The sequence below is a fragment of the Protopterus annectens genome, chromosome 13.part0 (assembly GCF_019279795.1).
Source record: "Protopterus annectens isolate FY-2018-M chromosome 13.part0, PAN1.0, whole genome shotgun sequence".
In the NCBI taxonomy this organism is placed as follows: Eukaryota; Metazoa; Chordata; order Ceratodontiformes; family Protopteridae; genus Protopterus; species Protopterus annectens.
This window is the reverse complement of record NC_056747.1, coordinates 1,280,800,514-1,280,826,969: the sequence shown is the minus strand read 5'-3', so window position 1 is coordinate 1,280,826,969 and position 26,456 is coordinate 1,280,800,514. Positions and strand designations below refer to the sequence as shown.

Below are 26,456 nucleotides of genomic sequence, written 5' to 3'. Positions count from 1 at the left end.
GCACCATTTACAGATCAGCACATCGAGCGTAGAATATTCGAAGAATGAGACAGTAAATGTAATTTATAGATTCAAGCCGAATCGGGTTCAGTAAGTTCAGGATTAAAAACTTGGGGGAGATGAAGGCACCGCGAATGTACTCGTAGCGCGTGCTCCTGGCCTAGGCGGGAAGCTCTGAGGGAACAGCTCGTGCTGGGTCTCTTACGCCTGGCGAGGCTCTGTATTGGACTATGAAAGTAGCTGTGGTACCGGAGAAGAGGCACGGCAGGTACCCGCAGGAGTCCGTCAGCCTGACCTTTAGAGCATTTTAGGCTGGTTGTGGTAAGATAATCATAGTTTCAACTCGTTACGTGTGACAGCTGATAGGACTGTATTTATCCGAAGCCTTACCGCGTCGTACTTCCTCACTAACTCATTTACCCACTTGCTCTCCGTCCTGTGACAGGTGACGCTGTTCCTTCACGGTACATAAATACAGGGTGGACTGGTGTATAAAATGGTTTGTATAACTTGTAGAGCTTTTGTTGGTTATCGTTAGTAGAAGCACTCCATTGCGTTAGAAGAAAATTAAAAAAAGAAAATATGTGAAACATAGAACTTCATAAGTATTGACTCTTTTTAAAAAACAGGTCTGCCATAATTTAGATGTGTAGTGAATAGAAAGGAAAGCTTCCCTTTTGTCCATCTGCTATGCCTGCTTACTTTACGTGTTCTTTGCCTTGCAAATGACGCGGGTGGGTGAAACTACATGTAGCAACTAGAATACTTTGTATTCAAAAACAAAGGAAGACTGTAATGACTAACTATTTCCCATGCTATTATGTTGCCAGTGCCACCCAACTACATTTTTCAAGGGAAGAGTCTTTGCCCAAGCAATGAGAGTCATTTTTAATATAATGTAGCTTTATAAATCTTGCGTAATTTACATCACTACTTCATGTAAAATTGCATTTAAATTTCGTAGTGAGTAAGTAGAGCTTCACAGCATAATCACAGTTTGTAATTTTTTGGAATTCTTGCTTAATGGCATAAAAACTAAATGTGCCTTGGGGATCACTAAGATGTAAGGGCTTTTTCACACAGAAGTAGCTTAGCTGAAATGTTGTTTGCACATTTTTGTTGCTACCTTTAGGAGATGGTATTGAACTTGCTCTTATACCTAGAAAGTGCAACACTGCAGTATTATGGATGCAAACATTGTAGTTGTGAGGATTAAGGCTATTATCCGCTGACATGCTTCATTCGGTAGTACTGTGTTTGAGTCCCTGAGAAAGATTTTTACCAGACAGTGCTTCCAGGTTATTTATGTAAGGAAGCAATTCTCCCTAGTGGCCTTACAAGCTTAACAAATGAATAAGAAAAAATGAGAGAATTTTTGTGTATTCCTGAAATTCAGGAATGGAAATGGATCAATAGAGGGGATTATTACTGGAGGTGTTTTTTTTTTTCTTGGGCCATACTGTGTGAGGCTGTGATTTTGTGCATGGAGTGAGGGCTGATAATACACAGGATCTGTAATGGATCCTCATGGTATCTCATTCAGGGACAAGGTGTCATAACATCCCTATATTCTTTCCTCATAAGATCCATTATTGAGTACAATGCCCCTTTTGGCATATACCTCACAAAGCACATGCAGCAGCTGGAGTGACCACAGAGGTTCATCACCCGGAGAATCCAGGTCTTCAAACATCTACCCTACACGGATAGGCTAAAAGCCCTGTCCCTCTGCCCAGTCTCCTACAGACTCCTCAGATGTGCCCTTTGTCTGGCATACAAAGTTATCTCAGACCCCACCCTTATAAGACTGCTGCATATCTGCAAGTCAAGCTCCACTCGAGTAACCCGCACGTGTGACCTCAACCTGGTTTGTGACATCAATAGGGCTTGTTGGTGGGGCAAATTTGTGTCCCAGAGACTCCCCTTTTGTGGAATAGACTCCCTCTCCACGTAAAGTAGAGTACCTCATTAACCCTTTTTAAGCGCAACGTGGACAACTGGATGGAGAACAAAAAATACACCCCTGGGATTCCACCTGTGTCCCCGCTGGACAGTGGCATAGAGTGCTGTGTTGTTGGAACATGGGCTAAATTCTTAGCTAGGCTTGTAAGGGCCTTAGGGCTAATTTAGGGCCAATAGCCTACTAACCTCCTATGATACTATGGAGAAGGAATTCCTGAATGACTTCTTTGTTTTCGGTACAGTATCCTCAGTGGTGATACCCAAGATATGCATACTTTTAACATCATGTGGTGAAGCCTTGGAAGACAGGTGCAGTCAGTTTAGTCAACGTTTACCATTAAGGGTTGGAAGGGTAGCCTAATGGTTAAGGTGTTTGCCTTACAAACACAAGGTCCAGGGTTTGAATCTCACAGGGGATAACTGGCTAGGCTGGCTCACAAAAATACAAGCCTATACCAATTAGCTATGAATGAATGAATTAGTTTGAATCATTGTGGATTTCTTGGGTGTAGAAGTGGGCATGAACACATTGAAGTCACTGTGTGATTGTCCTCCATTGTTAAATATCAAGAACTATCAATAAGGCATAAAGTGAGCTAATAATGGGAGAATCAACAAAAATTACATGGACAAAAAGATAAAATACTTAAAAATATTTTGTTATTTTTACAATACATATAATATGACTATAGGTCAGCCAAGTGAGTTATATGGTGAATGGAGTAACTTACTATCTTTATTGTTATGATCAATATAGTTGGGATATTAGAGCCTTGTTAGTGCAGTAGGAAGTGTGTCAGTCTCATAATCTAAAGGTTGTGAGTTTGATCCACACACAGGGCAGTTTCAAATTTGTCATTCCAAAGGGGTCTAATACTTGTTAGCTTGGGAGAGCATGGTTGACAAGCCACTCTGCTTTGCCAGGGATGGTCATCACCCGTCACCTTTAGGCATTATCACCCCTGTAGATCCTTTCTTAGGCATTGCCAAACAGACAAACCTTCCAGTGTAACAAAGCTACTCAGAACAAGTTAAAGGTGTTACTGCTCAATGTAAGGAGCCTGAACAAGAAACTGCACTCCCTAGAAGCTGTCCTCACCCTGAAGAATGCTGACATCCGCACAGTTACTGAAACATGGTTCAAAGCCACAGAAAGCACTTTGGCATTGCATGGCTATAATGCTTTTCATATTTCATATATTCTGACCACACACTGAACATGAAAGAGCAAAAGATGGAGGTGTATCTGTCTACATAAAGGATAAGCACACCTCAAGGCTGGTCAAACAATATGACAAGCTTGGGCTACTCTGTGTCCAACTAACTATGGAAAAAATCCATTATCATATTCTTGCTAGCTGCAAGTCCCCCACCATGAACCATACGTCATACCTGAAGTTACAAGAATCACTCTCCATCCAGCCCAATACCATACTCATGGGTGATTTTAACTACCCCTTCATTCACTGGGAGACATACATGACCACTAACATGCAGGGCCAAAGATTTCTTGACTTTGTAAACTCAAATGCCCTGGAGCAGCTACTCTGCACTCCCACTAGGGGAACAAGTATCCTCGCAAATATGGGAGATTGCTGTACTCCCAGTGTGATGTCCTCACTGGTAGGATTACATCACAAAGCAATCTCCCTTGAAATTAAGGTAAAACTAGTCCCCCACCTAACCCCAGAAACTTTAAGAACCTCTCTAAGGTAAATTAGCCCTTATTAAGGGAAAGCATAGCTAGTTTCCAAGCTCCCCCAAATCCAGAAAACACAGAAACCTATGCAGAGGCATACACAAAAGCCCTGTATGACCATATAAACAACTGCATAGAAACAAATGGGAGTACCAGCCCAAAGTAAACCCAGCTCAAACCGCCAAAACAAGCAACCCTGGTGGACTCCTGGTATTAATAAGTTGTACAATAAAAGAAAGAAAATCCTTTCAAGAAGTAAGAGGGAATGTGCACAACAGAGCAACAAAAGTCTCTCATTAGTCTAAATAAGCAAATCAGGGTACTAGTCAAGTGTCTGAAAACAGACTTTGAGGTAAAAATAGCCTCTAAAGCTAAGGATAACCATGAGGCATTTTTCAATTATGTTTGCAATCGTAAGGGCCACACCCAACAAAGTTCAGAATTAGTTGTAGATGGTATCGCCTATACTCAGACAGAAGCTATAGCAAATCTGCTGGCTGACAAATTGAGCTGAAATTTAATCTCCCCATCAACCCCATTTCTCCCCAAGAAACACCCTCCACCACTCCACTTCCAGTTATCACTAAAGAACAGTTTGCCACTGTGGTCTAAAGCTAAAGACACAGCTTCAGTAGGGCCTGGCAACATAAACAACTTAAATTGGGACTTTATCTGGCCCATTAGGATCTCTATTTAACCACAGCCTCCAGACTGTCTTTGTCCCGATAGAGTGGAGGACAACAACAATCATCCCTCTCCATAAAGGGGGACCATGTACTTACCCAGGAAATTACAGTCCCATAAGGTTGACTAGTCTTATATATAAAGCCATGGAAAGAGTAATCATGGACCTGATAAATAATGACAAAGAAAGCTTCCAAACACTGGACGTGACCCAATTCGGCTTTGTCAAGGGCAGGTCATGCCTACTGAATCGAGTGGATTTCTTTGAGAAAGTCACTAAGGCCATGGATGACAGTAAAACAGTACAAACTGCCTACTTTGTCCTGGCCAAGACACTTGACACAATTCCCCACTCAGGTGTTATAAATAAACTCACAAAACTAGGTATAAGTCCCTAGGTCACCAGATTGATAGCCAGTTTGCTCACAGACAGGACACGTGGTTAAAGTGGGTAAATCCAGATCCAGCAGGAGGCCAGTTACTAGTGGTATGCCACAGGGCTCAGTGCTGGAACCACTCGTGTTCAGAATATATTTCTCTATAGTCAGGCCTAATGTGGAAGATCTCTGTATGACAAAGTCTATTTTTTTAGATATTTATTTAATATTTGGTTACCAGGAAAGTCCAACTTGGAACAAGCCAATCTTCATCAGAGGCCCAGGGAGAAATACTTCAGACTCATGTCTTTGTAATACGAGAGGAAACTGGAGCACCTGGAAGAAACCCACACAAATGCAGGGAGGACATGCAGACTCTGCACAGAAGGCACCTCAGCCAAGAATTCAACCAGAGAACCTCTTGCTGTGAGGCGACAATGCAAACCGCTGCACCACTGCACTATCCATAAGTACTCCAACCTGTATTTTACAGCTTTTATGCTACATCATTGCTCTGTCAGCAATCAATATACCTCTTGTGGGAATAGAACTCACAGCCGCCTGCACCAAAGGCAAATGTGCTACCTGTTGCCCCACTGGCACTAGTCAGTTTGCCAATGACTGCAAGCTGGGGCCAATCATTGAATCCCTCCACTGATATAGATTTCCTTCAAGAGGGTCTAGATCAGACAGATAATTGCTGCCAGAACCATGGCCTAGAACTAAATGTGAAAAAATGCATTATCATATCCTTTGGGAAGACAAATACTCTTGCAAATTGCAGCATCAATAGCACTTCCCTAATAGTAGACTCAGAGCTGAGAGATGTAGGTACACAGATAAATAGTCATCTGAACTTTAACGGCCATGTGTCTACAGTGGTGAGGAAATCCTTTTATGTGCACAACTTATAAGTAAAGGTATAGCATCCAGATCCAAGGAAATTATAGTCTTGCTGTACTCAGCCTTCATTAGACCAATAATAGAGTACAATTCACGATTTGACATGTGCTTAACTAGGCATTTACAGCAGCTGGAGTGACCTCAGAAGTTCCTCATAAAGAAAATAGAGGGTGTAGACAACATGAACATTACAGATAGACTAAAAGGCCTAACCATTTACTTTGTCTCCTACCAACAATTAAGGGGTTACCTATCCCTGACCTACAAGGCACTCACAAATCCAGCCCTGATGGAGCTGCTACACATCTGCAAGTCAAACAGCATGAGGGTCACATGATCTAGGGATTTAAACTTAGTCAGCAACTCAAACAAAACATGCTGGAGAGACATATATGTGTCTCAGAGATTGCCCCTTCTTTGGAACAGGCTTCCTATTCACATTAGGCAGAGCCCTTCCCTGGCCCTCTTCAAATGCAGTTTGGATTAATGGATGGGGAATAGCAAATCCACACCTGGGGTAGTGCCTATGTCCATTATGGACAGATGCAGTCTGTAAGATAAGTGAAAAAAGGTCCTGGTGCACAAAACCAAAACTTTTTGTTGTGTCTTTCGGCTTTTCCCAGTTAGGGGTTGCCACAGTGGAACTCCGGTCCGCTAATGATTGGCAGTTGATTTTTACATGCCGAGTTACCAGCCCTAACGCACAACCTTCAATGAAGGTACGCCCATTCACGCATGTCTCCACGCAGAGGCCGTTCTAGCTGAGAATCGAACCGGACAGCGTCTTACTGTGAGGCGACAATGCTACCGCAGGACCACCACTGCGGATGCACAAAACCAAAACTAAAAGCAAATTGCACCCCTGGGCAATTGTGTGGGCTTCTTCAGTTAAACAAAAAAGATCTGAGCTGAACATAAAGTAAATCCTTTATTTTGTACAAAAATACAGTTTAGTACATACAGATGGCACGCTCCTTTATCATGCACTTTCATCCCGAATACTCTCAGGACTTCATCAGAACAAAATAGTGATCCCTGTGTTCTGCCTTATTTAAATACTAGATGAATATCACATGATAAGGAATCAATTAGTTAATGCTCTCTTAAAGTCATGTACTGGAATTCAATAAACTCGCAAAGCCTACATGGAGTTTACATGTGTGCACACTGATACATGATGAGCAGCAGCGCTCATTGCATATTCATGCCATGCACCACATTTAAACATAAATAAGTGAAGTTTTGTGGGTGGCAACAGTGTTGCCAACCAGGAAATCATGTAAGCAAACATGGATAACAATCCTGTTTAATTCAGAGCCCTGAAGGGCCATGGTTTTGGGCGGAATCCCACAGTGATCACCAGGGCTTAACAGATAGCTCTCAATTTCTTAGTGCAAGACATCTGGACAAAGGACAACATAATGGGGGGACAGTGACCCAGAAATAGGGACATAGTTGACATATTTGCTCTTTAGAAATGTGCTAGAATACCTTTATTGAAATGTGCTAGAATACCTTTATTGAATTATCACTTGTGACATAGGCACATTTACATGTTGTGTTAAGATAAATTTTCTGAAGGATTTGAAGTCTGAAACTCAAATGTATGTAATTATTGAGTTGCATCAGTATTGAGATCTTTGATATGGCAGAAAACCACAGATTTGATAAGGAACACACCAAAAGTTATAAAGGCAAAAATATGGACATTCTGTGAAAATCTGGACAGGGGAGAGGTATGATTCTTAAATATATTTTGTAAGCACAGTAAGGGATAGTCTATCTACAGTGCAGATTATTGTGAAATCCCATTCCTGGCATTCTGTACTGAAATTGTATAAATGATCTGTAAAGGTACATAGACTGCCATGTAAAATAAAACCACAGGGGAAGTGTGTGTATTAGAATAGGAACACACAGATGAATTGTAGAAATGAACACAGGGAAAGAGGACAGGTGAAACAAACTGTACAGCAGATGAGAGCATGTCAGTGGAATCAACACCAATCACATATCAGTCTGGTACAGTAGGGACTGCACAGTGAAAATGTGTATTATGTGACTGTCACACAAGGTGACATAATAATGGGGGGAATGTCTGTGTGAGATAATCATCCCTACATGAATAATGCAAAGGACATATATCAGGGATGTTACATACAATTATGGTAGGGTGCATATTGTGAAGCTGTACAAACTGATTTGCTTAAATACGAGTGTAATCTCAGCAGACGTCTCCAGCAAGTGGAACACAGGTAAAGACTCATGGACAACATTAAAAGAAGCAAACACAATCATGGACAATATAAGAATAATGCCACCAGTAATCCCATGCCTTTGATGTAACATATGTGATTCAGAGTGATCAGAGATGATTCTGCACAAACACAGTTGTACAACTATTATGATATGTCCACACTCTATGAGGATAATCATGCACACTGTCCTGGCACCATAACATATGCTGGCGTGTTAGAATGGACACTGCTATACCAATATGCAACATTATGATCAATACAGGCTAGTTGGCTGGTGTGCATTGCATATACATATATGTATGGCACAATCCACACTGTCATAAATGTTACCCATGCCATTAATGTTGTTAAACACTTATGTATGTACTGTGTACATCACTAGAACAGGTAGCATACATGCATCTGGTGTAACAACTTGATGGGGGTTATGCCCCATCAGACAATAATGTTTATGCCACATAAAGAATACCTAGGTATGGCCAATAAGATGTGTGACAGCTCACTGTGACAAATGTGGTACACTTCAGTTCCACTTCACTGGAAGATGTGTAGGGAGGTACATGAAGAAGGGTGCATTATACTCAGGTATTGGTGTGATGAAGGCTGTGAAGTATGGAGGTATTATGGCCTCTGATGTGGATGTCCTTCACATACTCAGTAGTTGTATTACACATGAGATGAGTCAGCACTGTGACCACATCCTACTGGACGTTCCACTTACCATCTACCCCAGGACACAGGTCACATACCTGTTGGTCTGATTATAGAGTGTGATGTCTACATTATACTTGGGTTGTGTATTTGTTTTCATGATGTAACAAATCCCTCCATGTTTTCATATCATTGCAGGTTTTGTCATGGCTGTGGCAGCAATCTTTGGTGGGTGTTTATACTCTCTGTATTATACTAATATCACAGATAGAGTCAATGATTACCCACAACCTGTAGTCCTTCAGGCAGCTGTTTGGACATAGGATGTGTTTGTTATCTGTGATGTCTGTCACTTAAATAATGGACAGGAAAGGGCCTAGCAGACAGCCCTGATATACGGACCTGATCACTGGACCTGAAATATAGGTCACTTCACACATGTCAACATATTTAGATGCCATGCATGTGACACACTGGTCTACCCACTTGGTGATACAGGTGTATATGGCAACATGTTACAGTGTTGATAAAAGGATGATAGTGTTGTTGTCATGCAGGGCCCTCGATGAGCTCTTTGGGGACATCAGACAGATGTAACAGACATGATGTAGCATTAACAACTCACACAGGTCTGTTGAACACACAGCTGGGATATCACTAGTGTCTATTTAGAAAAGGTCCATGATGACATGTTGGTCTACCTCACAGATGAGGAGAGTCAAGGATGTGTTTACACATGAATGCATCATGTGCTGCCCCCCCCCACATGAACACATGTTGAAAACACCCTTCTACAGGAATATAGTCTGTGTGGAGGGTGTGTGGATGTGTGTTTCAACTGTGTTAGGAAGGTGTATGCCATAAGTCACATGACAGGTGATCTGTGATATTGTCACAGCCTATTGATTCTGTGTGATAGCCCTGGATGAAGGTAAGACAGTGCATACTGGCTTTCCTCAATTGGCCTAGGGTGTGAACACAATCCCCCACACAGGGATCATTGAGAAATTTTCCCAGCTGGGGATTAAACCTCATGTCACTAGATGGGTGACCAATTGGCTCATTGACAGAATGCATACTGTGAAAGTTGGTGAATCAACCTGTACTAGTAGAGCTGTCACCACTGGTGTACCCCAGAGATCTGTGCTTGGCTCTTTACTGTTTGTAATCTATTTCTTGACAGTTTAGGCTAACGTATAAAGCCTTTGGCTTACCGCATTTGCTGATTCATGCGGACTGGGTGCAATCATTGAGTCCACCTATGATGATATACTACAGGAGGGGCTAACACATACAAATGATTGGTGACAAAGCCACATGGTCTACAAATAAATACAAAAATGTGTCTTTATTTTGGCCTTCTGCAAAGTGGTAATTACAGCATTGACAACAGTCCCACTATGCTGAAACCCAGCAATGCAAGCACTGGGAACACATATACATAACAATCTAAACTTCACCTAGCAAGTATCCACACTGGTATTGAAAGCCAAAGTTGTGCACATCATAATTCATGTCATTGTATTCCGATGTCAGGATTATATTACAGTACTGTACTCAAACCTCATCAGAACACTAATATAAAGTATAATGTTCTCTTTTGCATGTACCTCACCAGACATATGCAGCAGCTGGAGAGACCACACGATTTACTCACCAAGAAAGCACAGTGCATACAAACCATGCCATGATGTATGTGGATATACTGAAATCCACGTCACTGTAATCTGTATCATATAGGATTAAGTGACTTTTTCCTAGCCTCCAGGCCAGTCTCTGACCATGCCCTGTTGGGAATAGTACACATCCATAAATCAGATATAGCTGATGACATCAGCAGTGTCTGCTGAGGAGAATATGGAAATAACAGTGTCCCACATTCTGGTGTAAAAGGCTCTCTAGTGCACACAAATCCACAACAACCACCAGTTGACTGCAATGAGACTAGACCCCCTACCTAGGTACACAGACTATAGAACTCTGTATTTAAGATAAGCACCAGAGCTTAAGTCTGACTTGAACTATGTCAGACAACTTTATAGCTGATGACATCAGTGGTGTCTGGTGAGGAAAATATAGCAATAACAGTGTTGCATATTCTGGTGTAAAAGGCTCACTATAATATCAAGCAAGTGCACAAACACACACACACACACACACACACACACACACACACACACACACACACACACACACACTCATGTTGACTGCAGTGAGAATTGAACCCCTACCTAAGTGCGCAGACTACATAGACTACAGAACTCAGTACTTTATGCAAGTTCCACAGCACAAGTCTGATTTTTGTAAGACTGCAGGTCAACTTATAGTGGATGACATCAGCAGGACATGTTGGAGAGAAGATGTTGTGAGGCCTGCATGAAATGGATGTGTAGGCATGTGTAAGTATCAAAATACTGTCAATATATGGGAGTGGAGCAATAACTGTAGGATACACACTTCTGCTTTTCTGGCTTAACACACATAGTTGACTGCAGTGAGAACAGAACCCCTACCTAAGTACACAGACTACAGAACTCAGTACTTTACACAAGCATCATAGCACAAGTCTGACTTTTACAAGACTGCAAGTCAACTTATAGTGGATAACATCAGCAGGGCATGTTGGAGAGAAGATGTTGGGAGGCTTGCATAGGTTCATAGCTTCATAGGAGGTTACTAACCTAATGGACATAGGGTATTTACAAGCCCAACTGTGTAAAAACACAGATACTCTTATTGAGTATAGTTAGATGAGCGATTTTGTGATCAGCACTGACTGGCTCTGTCCATAAGGGAAATACGTACTACCCCAGGGGTGAATTTACAAGCACCTATGCAGTTGTCAAGGTTGCACTTGAATAGGGTCATTGATGAGTACTGCTTCACATGTAGTGGGAGCCTATTACAGAGGACTGGCAATTGCTGGGAGATATATCTGTCTCCCCAGCATGTTCTGTTTATGTCACAGGCTAGATTGAGATCCCTGAAGCAAGTTATTCTTGTCCCATTTGATTTGCAGATGTCCAGCATTTCCAGTAGGGCAGGGTCTGAAAGTGCTCTGTAGGCCAGGCATAGAGCACCTCTCAGCAGGCTGCATGATACTGAGTACAGTGACAGGTTTGTCAGTCTTTCCAGGTATGTCATGTTTTAGAGGCCCCAGATTCTCCCGGTCACAAACCTCTGTGTTTTCTACAGTTGCTGCAGGTGTCTGGTGCTGTACAGACAGAAGGGAATGATACTCAGTTAGTCGTCTGATAATCTGATAAGCGTAGAATACAGCAGAGCTATGGCCTCCCTGGTCTTGGATGTGATGGCTTTATTTATGAGGTGTGCAATGTAGAATGTGTGTCTCACCACTATGGACACATAGTGATTGAAGTGTAGATTGCTATCAACATGTGTTCCCATTTCTCACAACACTGCAACACTGTGTTTGAGCTTTGAGGAGTGCTATGTATATCATATTTAGCAGAGGTACCTCATTGGCAAAGGGGACAATGAGGAATTTTCTGCTTTAAGGTACAGTCTGTGAGTTTGGCACCAGTCATTTGTCTGTGTCTGCCCCTTCTGTAATATCTTTACATAGTTGGGGGACTGTATATGACTGCCTCCAGTTAACAGTCATCTGCAAACTTGATAAGCCACAGGGCATCTACCTTTGCCTGGGCTTCAGAGAAATAGTTTCCAAACAGTTGAGGGCCCAGCACAAATCCTTGTGGTATTCCACTGCTAAGTGATCTAGTGGTGGAGGTGCAGTCCACAACTTGTTTGCTATCCATCTAGTAATGTATGGGTTAATCCCCAGATGGGAGATTTTCTGTACAATACCTGAATGGGGGATAGTGTCAAAGGCCTTGGATAACTCAGCATAGGCGGCATGTCCAGTTATCCCTCATCCAGGTCTTTGGGATCAGTATCAAAGAAGTCCACTAGGTTTAATAAACAAAATCTACACTTAATAAAACCAAAATGGTTCTGGTCAAGTGTGTAAAAGGTCACATATCCCCTGTGTATAAGATCCATGCTGATTCCTTCCATAGCCTTGTGAGTAAAGCTTTTTAGACTTATGGGCCAATAATTGTAGTTCTGCATGTTAACAGATTGATGTGCATTGCACATTACACAACATTTGATATTAATTTATGCAGTGTAGGTGACATATGTGTGATAAAAGTACTGAGACACCAGGGTTGCAGTGCTTGGGGAGAAGCAACACATAGCTGTATTCCAAATATGTGACATACTGTTAGATAGGGCCTTCAGTTTGTTGTGTTTCCACATGCACTTTGATGTCATAGACAGGAAATGGAAGTGAGCAGCAGTAATACATAATAATATTTGCTTTTCCATAGTGCGGTGAGCAGCAGGTTTGTGCAACGGTTGGTGAAGTGTTTGTGCATGCAAGCTACACATTCCCAATACTTTCTGTGTTTGAGCGTAGTTAAGCAGTGTGCAAACGTGAGCTGCATTGCTAAAGTCTGAGAGTTAGTACTGAGTCTAATAAATACACCTGCTGCTTAACTGACTCTTTGGCAGAAGGTGTAAATGCATTGACACATTTCTTTTTGAGCTTGGATGATACTGAGTTCAAGCCCAGGTGTATCTAATACTTTCAAATACTTTTAAACAAACAGTAATAATGCAGTGACATTAATTTATTATAATACATGTGTTGCTGTGTGTGGCATAGTGCAGTGGGGTTAAGTGGCATTGCAGGGATATAACTGCAGCATTGTACTACTGCTCGATGCGAAACTCCACACAAACACAGAGGCCAAAAAGAGAGGGGGATCCATTGCTTTTTTTTTCTGCTACTAATGTGTGTTGTGTCTGATTCTATTTTTTGACCAGATTATAGGTGTTAAAATGAGGTAGATAGGAAAGTGATGAAATGGGAAGCAAGCAGGGGGAAGAACAAAGGGAAAGCAATACAGGAATTTGCAGGAGGGAGGTAGCAAAGAACCATAGCTATCCATTTCGTCAACAGTAAAAACTGGATCATATGTGCAGAATATTAGCTGAATTTGGACTGTCAGCTCCAGAGAGAGGGGGTGACATGTTGTATAGCCAATTGGGCCAAATCAAATGTGTCAGGAAGACATATGTGTGAAATGGAGTGCTATGTATGGGCATTTTTTGTGGGACAGGTGCCCATTTTCTTTATTTCTTTATTTATTTATTTATTGCATTTGTTGACTGGGCCTGGAGGAGCCCATTTTTAGTGGTGGCCTGGGGAGAAAAGCTCCACATTATTACATACAATTAACAAATTAAAACATTGTAGATACATGAATAAAATAGATTTATTACTACATACAATTAGTTAAAACAATTGTTGATACATAAAAATGGACAGACAGTAGAAAGGATAAGACAACTGGGAGAGATGACATTTCAGTGATATATAGAAAAGACAACATTTTATAAGTGAGAGCATAAATGGAAACAAGTATATATATTTTTAATTCAGTAAGAGAGGACTGCTGGGAAAGGGACATAGGTATGCCTGGGTCAGGTAAGTTGGGTAGGTGAGGAAGCAAATGCAACAAGACAAGTGACAGGGACAGTGAGGGACACAAACGTTTGGGGAACATGGCGATTGGGGTGAGGGAGGGGACAACACAGGCTCATGTCCATCAAGCTTGGAGACTCTATCATAGTTCATGTTGGAGTGAACAAACTGAGATGTACCTCACTGGACTATATGAAGGGAGACATGATTGACCTCTCTGAATATGTGTCCTAGGCAGGTGTGTCCCTAGCCTTGAGCAGCATACTACCCTCACCAAGAATGATGCCACAGTATAAAAAAAAATGATTGATTTCAATAATTGCCTTAATTTTCGGAGTCACTCTAAGGGGATCCAGCTTGTGTCAGCCTGGAAGTTGTGGTCGACACACCTTGCTGTTTTGCAAGAGATGGTTTGCACCTGGCACCAGTAGGCTTTCAGCTGCTGGCAAAGGCTCTTGCCTCCCCCATAGTGCCTTTTTTAGGCAAGGTCTAAAAAACAAACTTACCGATGTGAAATTTACCAATCATAACAAAGTAAGGGTCATGCTACTAAATGCTAGGAGCTTAAACCAAAAACTGCACACCCTGTAAGCAGTTCTCTCACTGGAAGATGAAGATGTCTGTGCAGTCACAGAAACCTGGTTCAAGTCCTCAGAAAGTACCCCAGCCTTGCAAGGCTTCAGTGCCTTCCCATAACTTCAAACAACAAAGCAAACATGTGAGAACCTAAGGAAGCAGTGTTTCTATCTATATTGCAGATAAATTCACCTCCCATGTAGTTAGACTGGACAACTCCATGCAGTTACTCGAAGTTCAGGTTACTGTGGGTAAGACCTACATTTAAGTCATAGCCAGTTTTAGATCCCCCTCTGTGGGTTATGATGCACATTAAGCCTACTTGATCAAACTGGAGTCAATCCAAATATTCCTGAACACTCTGGTTATGGGGGATTTCAACTATCCCACCATCAACTGGAAAACCTACTCTAGCCCTAACTCACTAATGCAAAAGTTCCTTGACTTTGTTAACTCAAATGCCCTGGAACAAATTGTTTATACCCCAACAAGAGGAACAAACTTACTAGATCAGGTCCTTACTAACATGACAAACAGATGCACTGCCACAACTGTCGGACCCTAATTAGTTAAATCTGACCACAAATCAGTCACCTTCAAGCTGGCACTAACACCAGAACTCACAAAGGGCAAAGTCAGACTAAAAAACTTCACTAAGGCAAACTATACCCTCCTAGATGAAGGTATAAATGCATTCCAAGCCCAACTCCCAGCTGGAGTGGTAACTACACAGAAGCTTACACTAAAGCCCTGTACAATCACTTGCATACGTGTATAGACTCTGCTGTACTAGAAAGGATGAAAGCCAGAGCCCCAAGTATAAAGAAGCTGCTGTTGAAAACACCCTTCTACAGGAATATAGTCTGTGTGGAGGGTGTGTGAATGTGTGTTTCAACTGTGTTAGGAAGGTGTATGCCATAAGTCACATGACAGGTGATCTGTGATATTGTCACAGCCTATTGATTCTGTGTGATAGCCCTGGATGAAGGTAAGACAGTGCATACTGGCTTTCCTCAATTGGCCTAGGGTGTGAACACAATCCCCCACACAGGGATCATTGAGAAATTTTCCCAGCTGGGGATTAAACCTCATGTCAATAGATGGGTGACCAATTGGCTCATTGACAGAATGCATACTGTGAAAGTTGGTGAATCAACCTGTACTAGTAGAGCTGTCATCACTGGTGTACCCCAGAGATCTGTGCTTGGCTCTTTACTGTTTGTAATCTATTTCTTGACAGTTTAGGCTAACGTATAAAGCCTTTGGCTTACCGCATTTGCTGATTCATGCGTACTGGGTGCAATCATTGAGTCCACCTATGATGATATACTACAGGAGGGGCTAACACATACAAATGATTGGTGACAAAGCCACATGGTCTACAAATAAATACAAAAATGTGTCTTTATTTTGGCCTTCTGCAAAGTGGAATTCCCTGCTAATTACAACATTGACAACAGTCCCACTATGCTGAAACCCAGCAATGCAAGCACTGGGAACACATATACATAGCAATCTAAACTTCACCTAGCAAGTATCCACACTGGTATTGAAAGCCAAAGTTGTGCACATCATAATTCATGTCATTGTATTCCGATGTCAGGATTATATTACAGTACGGTACTCAAACCTCATCAGAACACTAATATAAAGTATAATGTTCTCTTTTGCATGTACCTCACCAGACATATGCAGCAGCTGGAGAGACCACACGATTTACTCACCAAGAAAGCACAGTGCATACAAACCATGCCATGATGTATGTGGATATACTGAAATCCACGTCACTGTAATCTGTATCATATAGGATTAAGTGACTTTTTCCTAGCCTCCAGGCCAGTCTCTGACCATGCCCTGTTGGGAATAGTACACATCCATAAATCAGATATAGCTGATGACATCAGCAGTGTCTGCTGAGGAGAATATGGAAATAACAGTGTCCCACATTCTGGTGTAAAAGGCTCTCTAGTGCACACAAATCCACAACAACCACCAGTTGACTGCAATGAGACTAGACCCCCTACCTAGGTACACAGACCATAGAACTCTGTATTTAAGATGAGCACCAGAGCTTAAGTCTGACTTGAACTATGTCAGACAACTTTATAGCTGATGACATCAGTGGTGTCTGGTGAGGAAGATATAGCAATAACAGTGTTGCATATTCTGGTGTAAAAGGCTCACTATAATATCAAGCAAGTGCACAAACACACACACACACACATACACACACACACACACACACACACACACACACACACACACACACACACACACACACACACACACACACACACTCATGTTGACTGCAGTGAGAACTGAACCCATACCTAAGTACGCAGACTACATAGACTACAGAACTCAGTACTTTATGCAAGTTCCACAGCACAAGTCTGATTTTTGTAAGACTGCAGGTCAACTTATAGTGGATGACATCAGCAGGACATGTTGGAGAGAAGATGTTGTGAGGCCTGCATGAAATGGATGTGTAGGCATGTGTAAGTATCAAAATACTGTCAATATATGGGAGTGGAGCAATAACTGTAGGATACACACTTCTGCTTTTCTGGCTTAACACACATAGTTGACTGCAGTGAGAACAGAACCCCTACCTAAGTACACAGACTACAGAACTCAGTACTTTACACAAGCATCATAGCACAAGTCTGACTTTTACAAGACTGCAAGTCAACTTATAGTGGATAACATCAGCAGGGCATGTTGGAGAGAAGATGTTGGGAGGCTTGCATAGGTTCATAGCTTCATAGGAGGTTACTAACCTAATGGACATAGTGTATTTACAAGCCCAACTGTGTAAAAACACAGATACTCTTATTGAGTATAGTTAGATGAGCGATTTTGTGATCAGCACTGACTGGCTCTGTTCATAAGGGAAATAAGTACTACCCCAGGGGTGAATTTACAAGCACCTATGCAGTTGTCAAGGTTGCACTTCAATAGGGTCATTGATGAGTACTGCTTCACATGTAGTGGGAGCCTATTACAGAGGACTGGCAATTGCTGGGAGATATATCTGTCTCCCCAGCATGTTCTGTTTATGTCACAGGCTAGATTGAGATCCCTGAAGCAAGTTATTCTTGTCCCATTTGATTTGCAGATGTCCAGCATTTCCAGTAGGGCAGGGTCTGAAAGTGCTCTGTAGGCCAGGCATAGAGCACCTCTCAGCAGGCTGCATGATACTGAGTACAGTGACAGGTTTGTCAGTCTTTCCAGGTATGTCATGTTTTAGAGGCCCCGGATTCTCCCGGTCACAAACCTCTGTGTTTTCTACAGTTGCTGCAGGTGTCTGGTGCTGTACAGACAGAAGGGAATGATACTCAGTTAGTCGTCTGATAATCTGATAAGCGTAGAATACAGCAGAGCTATGGCCTCCCTGGTCTTGGATGTGATGGCTTTATTTATGAGGTGTGCAATGTAGAATGTGTGTCTCACCACTATGGACACATAGTGATTGAAGTGTAGATTGCTATCAACATGTGTTCCCATTTCTCACAACACTGCAACACTGTGTTTGAGCTTTGAGGAGTGCTATGTATATCATATTTAGCAGGGGTACTTCATTGGCAAAGGGGACAATGAGGAATTTTCTGCTTTAAGGTACAGTCTGTGAGTTTGGCACCAGTCATTTGTCTGTGTCTGCCCCTTCTGTAATATCTTTACATAGTTGGGGGACTGTATATGACTGCCTCCAGTTAACAGTCATCTGCAAACTTGATAAGCCACAGGGCATCTACCTTTGCCTGGGCTTCAGAGAAATAGTTTCCAAACAGTTGAGGGCCCAGCACAAATCCTTGTGGTATTCCACTGCTAAGTGATCTAGTGGTGGAGGTGCAGTCCACAACTTGTTTGCTATCCATCTAGTAATGTATGGGTTAATCCCCAGATGGGAGATTTTCTGTACTATACCTGAATGGGGGATAGTGTCAAAGGCCTTGAATAACTCAGTATAGGCGGCATGTCCAGTTATCCCTCATCCAGGTCTTTGGGATCAGTATCAAAGAAGTCCACTAGGTTTAATAAACAAAATCTACACAATAAAACCAAAATGGTTCTGGTCAAGTGTGTAAAAGGTCACATATCCCCTGTGTATAAGATCCATGCTGATTCCTTCCATAGCCTTGTGAGTAAAGCTTTTTAGACGTATGGGCCAATAATTGTAGTTCTGCATGTTAACAGATTGATGTGCATTGCACATTACACAACATTTGATATTAATTTATGCAGTGTAGGTGACATATGTGTGATAAAAGTACTAAGACACCAGGGTTGCAGTGCTTGGGGAGAAGCAACACATAGCTGTATTCCAAATATGTGACATACTGTTAGATAGGGCCTTCAGTTTGTTGTGTTTCCACATGCACTTTGATGTCATAGACAGGAAATGGAAGTGAGCAGCAGTAATACATAATAATATTTGCTTTTCCATAGTGCGGTGAGCAGCAGGTTTGTGCAACGGTTGGTGAAGTGTTTGTGCATGCAAGATACACATTCCCAATACTTTCTGTGTTTGAGCGTAGTTAAGCAGTGTGCAAACGTGAGCTGCATTGCTAAAGTCTGAGAGTTAGTACTGAGTCTAATAAATACACCTGCTGCTTAAATGACTCTTTGGCAGAAGGTGTAAATGCATTGACACATTTCTTTTTGAGCTTGGATGATACTGAGTTTAAGCCCAGGTGTATCTAATACTTTCAAATACTTTTAAACAAACAGTAATAATGCAGTGACATTAATTTATTATAATACATGTGTTGCTGTGTGTGGCATAGTGCAGTGGGGTTAAGTGGCATTGCAGGGATATAACTGCAGCATTGTACTACTGCTCGATGCGAAACTCCACACAAACACAGAGGCCAAAAAGAGAGGGGGATCCATTGCTTTTTTTTTCTGCTACTAATGTGTGTTGTGTCTGATTCTATTTTTTGACCAGATTATAGGTGTTAAAATGAGGAAGATAGGAAAGTGATGAAATGGGGAGCAAGCAGGTGGAAGAACAAAGGGAAAGCAATACAGGAATTTGCAGGAGGGAGGTAGCAAAGAACCATAGCTATCCATTTCGTCAACAGTAAAAACTGGATCATATGTGCAGAATATTAGCTGAATTTGGACTGTCAGCTCCAGAGAGAGGGGGTGACATGTTGTATAGCCAATTGGGCCAAATCAAATGTGTCAGGAAGACATATGTGTGAAATGGAGTGCTATGTATGGGCATTTTTTGTGGGACAGGTGCCCATTTTCTTTATTTCTTTATTTATTTATTTATTGCATTTGTTGACTGGGAAAGTCCACTGGGCCTGGAGGAGCCCATTTTTAGTGGCGGCCTGGGGAGAAAAGCTCCACATTATTACACATTAATTAACAAATTAAAACATTGTAGATACATGAATAAAATAGATTTATTACTACATACAATTAGTTAAAACAATTGTTGATACATAAAAATGGACAGACAGTAGAAAGGATAAGACAACTGGGAGAGATGACATTTCAGTGATATATAGAAAAGACAACATTTTATAAGTGAGAGCATAAATGGAAACAAGTATATATTTTTTTAATTCAGTAAGAGAGGACTGCTGGGAAAGGGACATAGGTATGCCTGGGTCAGGTGAGTTGGGTAGGTGAGGAAGCAAATGCAACAAGACAAGTGACAGGGACAGTGAGGGACACAAAAGTTTGGGGAACATGGCGATTGGGGTGAGGGAGGGGACAACACAGGCTCATGTCCATCAAGCTTGGAAACTCTATCATAGTTCATGTTGGAGTGAACAAACTGAGATGTACCTCACTGGACTATATGAAGGGAGACATGATTGACCTCTCTGAGTATGTGTCCCAGGCAGGTGTGTCCCTAGCCTTGAGCAGCATACTACCCTCACCAAGAATGATGCCACAGTATAAACTAAAAATGATTGATTTCAATAATTGCCTTAATTTTCGGAGTCACTCTAAGGGGATCCAGCTTGTGTCAGCCTGGAAGTTGTGGTCGACACACCTTGCTGTTTTGCAAGAGATGGTTTGCACCTGGCACCAGTAGGCTTTCAGCTGCTGGCAAAGGCTCTTGCCTCCCCCATAGTGCCTTTTTTAGGCAAGGTCTAAAAAACAAACTTACCGATGTGAAATTTACCAATCATAACAAAGTAAGGGTCATGCTACTAAATGCTAGGAGCTTAAACCAAAACCTGCACACCCTGTAAGCAGTTCTCTCACTGGAGGATGAAGATGTCTGTGCAGTAACAGAAACCTGGTTCAAGTCCTCAGAAAGTACCCCAGCCTTGCAAGGCTTCAGTGCCTTCCCATAACTTCAAACAACAAAACAAACATGTGAGAACCTAAGGAAGCAGTGTTTATATCTATATTGCAGATAAATTCACCTCCCATGTAGTTAGACTGGACAACTCCATGCAGTTACTCGAAGTTCAGGTTACTGTGGGTAAGACCTACATTTAAGTCATAGCCAGTTTTAGATCCCCCTCTGTGGGTTATGATGCACATTAAGCCTACTTGATCAAACTGGAGTCAATCCAAATATTCCTGAACACTCTGGTTATGGGGGATTTCAACTATCCCACCATCAACTGGAAAACCTACTCTAGCCCTAACTCACTAATGCAAAAGTTCCTTGACTTTGTTAACTCAAATGCCCTGGAACAAATTGTTTATACCCCAACAAGAGGAACAAACTTACTAGATCAGGTCCTTACTAACATGACAAACAGATGCACTGCCACAACTGTCGGACCCTAATTAGTTAAATCTGACCACAAATCAGTCACCTTCAAGCTGGCACTAACACCAGAACTCACAAAGGGCAAAGTCAGACTAAAAAACTTCACTAAGGCAAACTATACCCTCCTAGATGAAGGTATAAATGCATTCCAAGCCCAACTCCCAGCTGGAGTGGTAACTACACAGAAGTTTACACTAAAGCCCTGTACAATCACTTGCATATGTGTATAGACTCTGCTGTACTAGAAAGGATGAAAGCCAGAGCCCCAAGTATAAAGTAGCTGCAATGGTGGACATCCAGCATCAGCAAACTTTACAGTAAATGCAAAACGTTGCTATCCGAGAAAACAACAGTGAGGTGTCAACAATGGGAAAGCACCCTCCTCATCCTCAACAGGCAAATAAGACAACATGTCTTTTCTCTCTTCACCCCTACTACTATCAAGCTGGAAGAGTCTGGTGGTTAGGACAAGCCGACAAATTCTGCCATATGTATTAAATTCAAAACAACCACTTATCCTGCTGTTAACTGCCCAAGGACCTTCAAAGTGTGCTGAGTGACCAACATTAACCAAGGGAAATGTCCTGAAAACCCTTTGCCAATCAAGACGACCTTAGAGGTCCACATAGCACCTAAGTGAAGCAAAGTATGGCTTAGGAGTTGAACTAGCAGTGTATTACCTACTCTATACTGCTCTGTCACTAGTCTACCACCAGAACTTGCCCTCCCATCTGCTACTGTCTAACATGGGTTCTTATCTCTCTTCCTCTACCTGTTATTAACATCAATTAGCCTTACAGTTCAAACACCCTACTTAGATTTTCGGGAGTCTAAACTAGCAATCTCTAACTGTGCATATATTTTCCTGGCAGCGATATATTTTTATTTATTTATTTAGTTAGTTAGTTATCATTTGTAAACCAGGAAAGTCCGACTTGGAACAAAGCCAATTTTCAGTGGAGGCCCGAGGAGAAACGCTATAGATGCATGTCTTTGTAATGTAGGAGGAAACCATAGTACCCGGAGGAAACCTACATGAATGCAGGGAGGACATGCAGACTCCACACAGAAGGCATCCCAGCCAAGAATCGAACCAGAGAACCTCTTCCTGTGAGGCAACAATGTTACTGCTACACCACTGCGCCATCCTGTTTTGTTTAACCCAGCTTTGCTCCTCTCAATCCATTGTTTTTTCCACGTATTACTGATTGTTTTTGGTCTTACTTGACATGTTTCAGTGTGGTATACCTCTGTCCCACCATTCTAGCACTCAATCTCTATCCCTTCCCACCTCCTTTACCTGTGAAGTCCATTTTCTCATAATCCCTTACGTCATTTAAAACTCCAATAACAATGTAACATCTTTCTTTTTCTCCTCTCCCCTACTACTATTAAGCTGGAAGAGTCTGGTGGTTAGGACAAGCTGACGAACTCTGCCATATGTATTAGTATATATTGTCTTGGTAAATTCTTCTTGTATTAAATGCAGGTGATTTATTCTGGCTTGTAAGGAACTTGTATATATTTCTGCATTTTTCTCAAAATTTTGTCCCACAAAACAGTTTCTATGAGCAAATGTGTTGTAATCATATTTTAATGCACTGTTGTATATTAGCGTGGTACCTTTCTCTAGGTTGATGTGAAGAGTGTTCATATTAATTACTCAAAGCCAATATATAGTTTACTGGTACTAGTTATCAAATTGGGCTTCAATTCTGTGATGCTTATTTAGCTCTAAACTGTTTTGTTTTTCAAAGTAATTGTCTCAACTAAGTGCATGCACAACATTGTTTTCATAGAAATCCTGACCGTTCTTTAAAAGTAAAGTATACTTTGTATTCCCAGATTATTAGTTTATGTAAATTGCTTGCATTATTTTGCTTGTAGTTGCCGCGCTGCACTCTGCAATCTGTATCAGTCATGTGGCCATTAACAATTGCATTCTAGTTAGGGACGTATTGTAGTGATTGTATACCCTAAAATGACAAGCCTTACCAGCCCTTAATGTTTAGCGTACTACCCTATGTAACTATCTGTATTTCTCCCAATCAAATCAAACACTACAAGTGATTTAGTTACTGGTTAGCATTTTTACCATAATGAGGGCATTGTGTGGTTTGCAACAGTTACAATCATACTGTGTATATTCATTATTGCAGTCAGCTCTTAATAGAATGTGTTATTGTATCAGTAACGCTCCATAATTTCCTTACATGTGCTCATAACCCTCTACATAACTGTTGCATTGTTTTATTGTTTTCTGTCTAGACTCTTAACATTTCTTCACTTACTTTCAATCTAGTATATTTTTTCTGTGCAGGTAATTCACTCTGCCTGCTTCTCTCTCCCATAACATACTCTACAGTTCTACAAGTCAAATTTTCCCGTCTATTATCATTAAACCTAACAGTTCTGTCCATCCTATCTGCTATCATCGCTCCTCACATGACTACCTTTCTTTCCTTTTTCAGAATTCAAAACAGCCACTTATCCTGCTGTTAGCTGCCCAAGGCCCTTCAAAGTGTGCTGAGCGACCAGTGTTAACCAAGGGAAACATACCGAAAACCCTTTGCCAATCAAGACAAACTTAGAGGTCCACATACCACCTAAGTGAAGCAAAGTATGTTTTAGGAGTTGAACTAGCTTTGTATCATCTACCCTACAATGCTCTGTCACTAGCCTACCATCAGAACTCGCCCCCCCCCCCATCTGCTACTGTCTAACATAGGTTCTTATCTGTCTCCATCTACCTGTTATTAACATCAGTTAGCCTTACTGCTCAAACACCCTACTTAGATTTTAGGCAGTCTACAACTAGCAATCCCTAACTGTACATATATTTTCCTGGCAGCGATATATTTTTGTTTAACCCAGCTTTGCTCCTCTCACTCCATTGTTTCTTCCCCATATTACTGATTGCTTTTAGTCTTACCTGACATGTTCCAGCATTGGTGTAGTCCTGCTCCATTCACCCTTTGCTCTGCTTGGGCTCACTCCGCTCCCCTACCCTACCCCAATTCCCACACACCCACACTTTCCCTAGATTTATTCCTAACTAGCCACACCTACAACCCAGTTCATTCCATCAGTACACCTTACCAATCAAGGTTTAGTAACCAATCCATATCATACCAACTAAGTATCTCTCAATACTACACTAAATCACCCTATTCACTCAAATAACAATAAACCACATCTACCCTACCTTAATAACTAACAATAAAGATACACCCAAACCTACAAAATGAGTCCCCCCCATTCTCAGCCCCTATTCATCAGAATACTACTGACACAAGTTGCTGATCCTACATTGCTAACTTTAGCTGCCCGCACCTCCTTCTACCACAACAATCCAAAACAACCAATTTCACCCCACCCCACCTCCTCCCTCAACCCTCAGATAAGTAAACCATCTAATATCACTATATCTCCATCCGTCTATAATACAACATTATATCTCTACACCCACCACTCTCTACTCCCTAACTCCAACACACCCAGTCTTTCACAGATATATGATAGGCATGTACTTAAAAATCCTGAAAACACTAGTTAACATTGCCCCCAAACTTTCTCTTAGTGGAGACATTCACCCAAATCCCAGTCCAAATATCAAACTAAACAGCTCAAGTCCCATCAATTGCATCCAAACATAATCATCAGCAATTCCCCCTAGGAACAAAACTGATCTCCTTATTGTTAACCTTAATATTAGAATTATCTGTAATAAAATTCACGAACTACATGTAATCCCAGCCCTATACTCCCCCTGACATAGTCCTACTTACTGAAACATGGCTTAAACCTAGCATACCCAACAATGAGGTTCTCCTTTCAGGGTACAATATCTTGTGCCTAGACAGAATAGGCAAAAGGGGTGATGGCATTGCCTTTCTCTATAAAAATCACCTAAGCTTAAAATCCACAAATCAGGGCATTCCAAACTTCAACAATGCGGAAGTATTTTTTACTAAGCTTACCCTGAACTCAAGTAAACATCATTGCAACCTACATCCCACCCGCAGACAATATCAACACATTAGAACACATATTAAACTGGTCAGATAAATCTCTGCCCCATGAAACAATTATCACGGCTAACTTTAATATTGACTGGGCATCATGTACTTCTTAAAACCCCACTAATCACATTAATCTCTTTGGCTTCACTCAGCTCATACAAACCCCACCAGGTTTAATAAATCACCCAGTAAACACTCCATACTTGACTGGATCTTAAACAAACCAAACCACTTCCTTCATTCTGGCTGTCTTCCAGACTGCCTTAGCGACCATTCCCAACCTATATAATCAGACAAAGAACTAACCCAAGGAAGCAAACTACTTATAAGGAATAAAAAGCTATTTTACCTCAATAACTTCACTAACTCCCTCAAACACTGCAGCTGGCTGCCACTTAATCTTATTCCCGTGGAAGATGCTGTCCAACACTTTAATAATATTTCTTTCTATTTTAAACACACAAGCTCCATCCACGACCATAAGAGTAAAAATATAACTGTGCCCCATGGCTAAAAAAAGAAACTAGGTCATTATTACTAATAGCAAGAGACAAAGCCTGGGAACAATGGTACAAAACTAAATCCAGTGTTGCAAACTTTGAAACAAAGCAAAGAAACAAATTAAGCAAGAAAAATAAACTACTACACTAATATTAAAACTAAACACAGAAATAACCCACAGAAATTCTGGTCAGCAATAAACAACATACTCCAACCTGGAAAAACTAGCACTCCTCAACCTACTATTACTAATAATGATGTAAATGCTTGTCTTTCGGCTTTTCCCGGTTAGAGGTCGCCACAGCGGAACTCCGGTCCGCTAATGATTGGCAGTAGATTTTTATGGTGCCGAGTTGCCAGCTCGATGCCCGCCCATTCACGCATGTCTTTCGTAACACCACTTGACTGCGGGGAGGACAAGCAGACTGCACACAGAAGGCACTACCAGCACTACAGCCAAGAATCAAACAGGAGAACCTCTTGCTGTGAGGCAACAATGCTACCGCTGCACCACCGTATAATGATGTAAATATTACTACCCAATTCAATAAATACTTTACCAA

General features: G+C 41.5%; 1 protein-coding gene across 1 annotated transcript in view; it reads left to right on the top strand.

The window, feature by feature from the left end:
• The first annotated feature begins 223 nt into the window (after nt 1–223).
• LOC122788050 (F-box only protein 47-like) overlaps nt 224–26,456 on the top strand; it is a 679,242-nt gene continuing 653,009 nt past the window's right edge. Inside the window, exon 1 of the mRNA XM_044054971.1 lies at nt 224–321. The gene's annotated coding sequence lies outside the window, so the exon portion shown is untranslated. The remainder of the gene's footprint in view (nt 322–26,456) is intronic.